The sequence below is a fragment of the Sapajus apella genome, unplaced genomic scaffold (genome assembly GCF_009761245.1).
Source record: "Sapajus apella isolate SASKATOON/1434 unplaced genomic scaffold, GSC_monkey_1.0 scaffold134, whole genome shotgun sequence".
Classification (NCBI taxonomy): Eukaryota; Metazoa; Chordata; class Mammalia; order Primates; family Cebidae; genus Sapajus; species Sapajus apella.
In genome coordinates this window covers 2317087-2321600 of record NW_022437074.1, presented here as the reverse complement: position 1 = coordinate 2321600, position 4514 = coordinate 2317087, and the positions used below count along the sequence as shown (strand labels likewise).

At 38.4% G+C, this 4514-nt stretch overlaps 1 pseudogene across 1 annotated transcript; it reads left to right on the top strand.

Annotated features, from left to right (window-relative positions):
• The first annotated feature begins 1146 nt into the window (after nt 1–1146).
• On the top strand, nt 1147–4071 carry LOC116539861 (annotated as a pseudogene). Its single transcript, XR_004264220.1, has one exon. The product of XR_004264220.1 is annotated as a heat shock protein HSP 90-alpha pseudogene (transcript).
• The last annotated feature ends 443 nt before the right edge of the window (nt 4072–4514 follow it).

Genomic DNA, 4514 nt, shown 5'->3' with positions numbered 1-4514 from the left:
CTTTTTTAAAAAAAATTCAGGTTGTGTGTTGTGACTCACACCTGTAATCCCAGGACTTTGGAAGCCAAGGCAGATGGATCACAAGGTCAAGACTATCCTGGCCAACATGGTGGAGCTCTGTCTCTACCAAGTTAGCTGGGCTTGAAGACATGTGCCTGTAATTCCAGCTACTTGGGAGGCTGAGGCAGGAGAATTGCTTGAATCTGGTAGGTGGAGGTTGCAGTGAGCTGAGATCGCACCACTACACTTCAGCCTGGCAACAGAGTGAGACACCATCTCAAAATAAATAAAATAAAATAAAATAAAAATTTCAAACTATCATTTGACGTCATAACAATAGCCTAGAACAAGCAGAAGAAAAAAAATTTAGAGTTTGAATACTGTTCCTTCAAATCAACACAATCAGACAAAAACAAAGAAAAAAAAAGTTGTATAAATAATCCTTCAAGAAATACGGGATTAGGTGAAGTGACCAAATTATGACTTATTGGCATTCCAAAGAAAGAAAGCAAGGTAAGCAACTTGAAAGACATATTTGAGGATCTAATTTAGAGAAATTTTCCCAATCATTCTGGCTACATCAACATGTAGGTGGAAAAAACCTAGATACCTCCTATAAGATACTATACAAGACAACCAACCTCAAGACATATATTTATCAGACTATCCAATATCAACATGAAAGAAAACATTTTAAAGGAAGCTAAAGAAAAGGGTCATAGTACTTACAAAGAGAAACACATCAGATGAACAGAGGGCTTCTAAGCAGAACTGTAATAATGCAGAAGAGATTGGGAGTTCATTTTTAGCATTCTTAAGGAAAAAATATGCCAGCCAAGAATTTCATATTCTGAAAAACTAAGATCAGTAAGTGAAGGAGAAAAATGTCTTTCCCAGACCAGCAATTGCTAAGGGAATTCATCACCAAAGGCTGGTCCTACAAGAGATACTTAGAAGTTTTCTAAATATAGAAATAAAATGATGATACTTGTTACAAAAGCATACATAAGCACATAGCCATGGACACTATAAAGCAATCACACAATTAAGACAACACTACGACAGGAAGAAAACCTCATGTATAAAAATTAACCCTAAACATAAACGGCCTAACCACTCACTTAAAAGATATCAAGAGGCGAGTTGCTTCAGTGTCCTGGTGCTGCTGCACTGTGGAGCCCATGCAGTCCCTTAGCCAAGATGCCTGAGGAAACCCAGACCCAAGACCAACCGATGGAGGAGGAGGAGGTGGAGACGTTCACCTTTCAGGCAGAAATTGCCCTGTTGATGTCACTGATCATCAATACTTTCTATTCGAACAAAGAGATCTTTCTGAGAGAGCTCATTTCAAATTCCTCAGATGCATTGGACAAAATCTGGTATGAAAGCTTGACGGATCCCGGTAAATTGGACTCTGGGAAAGAGCTGCATATTAACCTTATACCAAACAAATAAGATCGAACCCTCACTATTGTGGATACTAGAATTGGATTGACCAAGGCTGACTTGATCAATAACCTTGGTACTATTGCCAAGTCTGGGAACAAAGCATTCACAGAAGCTTTGCAGGCTGGTGCAGATATCTCTATGATTGGCCAGTTTGGTGTTGGTTTTTATTCTGCGTATTTGGTTGCTGAGAAAGTAACAGTGATCACCAAACATAACGATGATGAGCAGTATGTCTGGGAGTCCTCAGCAGGGGGATCATTCACAGTGAGGACAGACACAGGTGAACCTATGGGTCGTGGAACAAAGGCTATCGTACACCTGAAGGAAGACCAAACTGAGTACTTGGAGAACGAATAATAAAGGAGATTGTGAAGAAACATTCTCAGTTTATTGGCTATCTCATTACTCTTTTTTGGAGAAAGAACGTGATAAAGAAGTCAGCGATGATGAGGCTGAAGGAAGATAAAAAAGAAGAAAAAGAAAAAGAAGAGAAAGAGTCTGAAGACAAACCTGAAATTGAAGATGTTGGTTCTGATGAAGAAGGAAAGAAGGATGGTGACAAGAAGAAGAAGAAGAAGAAGAAGAAGATTAAGGAAAAGTACATTGATCAAGAAGAACTCAACTAAACAAAGCCCATCTGGACTAGAAATCCTGATGATATTTCTATTGAGGAGTATGGAGAATTCTACAAGAGCTTGAGCAAATGACTGGGAAGATCATTTGGCAGTGAAGCATTTTTCAGTTGAAGGACAGCTGGAATTTAGAGCCCTTCTATTTGTCCCACTACGTGTTCCTTTTGACTCCTTTGAAAACAGAAAGAAAAAGAACACCATCAAGTCATATGTATGCAGAGTTTTCATCATGGTTAACTGTGAGGAGCTAATCCCTGAATATCTGAATTTCATTACAGGGGTGGTAGACTCAGAGGATCTCCCTCTGAATATTTTCCATGAGATGTTGCAGCAAAGCAAAAATTTGAAAGTTATCAGGAAGAATTTTGTTAAAAAATGCTTAGAACTCTTCACTGAACTGGCAGAAGGTAAAGTGAACTACAAGAAGTTCTATGAGCAGTTCTCTAAGAACATAAAGCTTGGAATACACGAAGACTCTCAAAATCGGAAGAAGCTTTCAGAGCTGTTGAGTTACTACACATCTGCCTCTGGTGATGAGATGGTTTCTCTCAAGGACTACTGCACCAGAATGAAGGAAAACCAGAAACATATCTATTATATCACAGGTGAGACCAAGGACCAAGTAGCTAACCCAGACTTTGTCAAACATCTCGAAAACATGGCTTAGAAGTGATCTATATGATTGAGCCCATTGATAAGTACTATGTCCAACAGCTGAAGGAATTTGAGGGGAAGACTTTAGTGTCAGTCACCAAAGAGGGCTTGGAACTTCCAGAGGATGAAGAAGAGAAAAAGAAACAGGAAGAGAAAAAAACAAAGTTTGAGAACCTCTGCAAAATAATGAAAGACATTGGAGAAAAAAGTTGAAAAGGTGGTTGTGTCAAACTGATTGGTAACATCTCCATGCTACATTGTCACAAGCACATATGGCTGGACAGCAAACACGGAGATAATCATGAAAGCTCAAGCCCTAAGAGACAACTCAACAATGGGTTACATGGCAGCACAGAAACACCTGGAGATAAACCCTGACCATTCCATTATTGAGACCTTAAGGCAAAAGGCAAAGGCTGATAAGAACGACAAGTCTGTGAAGGATCTGGTCATCTTGCTTTATGAAACTGAGCTCCTGTCTTCCGGCTTCAGTCTGGAAGATCCCCAGACACATGCTGACAGGATCTACAGGATGATCAAACTTGGTCTAGGTATTGATGAAGATGACCCTACTGCTGATGATACCAGTGCAGCTATAACTGAAGAAATGCCACCCCTCAAAGGAGATGATGATACATCATGCATGGAAGAAGTAGACTAAGCTCTAGCTGAGTGATGGTTTACCTGTTCAATACGCTACAGTTCCTCTAATAATATATTTTCAAGGATGTTTTTCTTTACTTTTGTTAGCATAAAAATGTCAGTATGGCATGACAGTAACTACTTTAAGGGGAAGATAAAGATTTCTGTCAACTTCTAAGTGATGCTGTGATACTTTAGGCAGTAAAGCAGAACTAGTAATGCTTTTTTAGTTTTACATTGGCTTAGATTAACAGATCGAGGTAATGTGTGTTGTAAGATGTATGTAACATGTTAATTTTGTGGTCTAAAGTGTTTATCTGTCAAGCCAGATTCCTTAGTAGACCAAATCTTGTTAACAAAGCGTTCCCGAGCTATACCTTGTTGTTTAGAAGAAAAGTATTTGTTATATCTTGTAGGATCTACTTTCTGAACTTTTCATCCCCTGTAGTTGCCAATTCTGCATGTACTAGTCCTCTAGAAATAGGTTAAACTGAAGAAACTTGATGGAACTCTCCACAGGGCTTGTTTTCCAAAGAAAAGTATTGTTTGGATGAGCAGTTATTAGCCTACCTAAGCATAACATAAGCTGTTCAAAAATAACTCAGAGCCAGTCTTGTGGATGGAAATGTAGTGCTCGAGTCACATTCTGCTTAAAGTTGTAACAAATACAGATGAGTTAAAAGAAAAAAAAAAAGATATCAAGTGGCAAGTTGGATACGAAAACAAGATCCACTCTTGTACTGTCTTCATGAGACCTGTCTCACATGTAATGACACCTATAGGCTCAAAGTAAAGAAATGAAGAAATACCTATCACACCCATTTGAAACAAAAAAGAGCAGAGGTTGCCATTCTTTTATCAAATATAATACACTTGAAACCAACAACGGTAAAAAAGAAAAAAGAAGGGCATTACATAATGTTAAAATGTTTGGTACAACAGGAAGATTTAATTGTCCTAAATAGATACACAACCAACATTGGAGCGTGTACATTTATAAAACAAGTATCTACAGACATCCTAAAAGACTTTGATAGCCAAACAATAGTAGTAGAGACTTTCAGCACCCAACTGCCATCATTAGGGAAATTCAAAGACAGAAAAGTAACAAATTCTGGACTTCCATATGGCACTTGA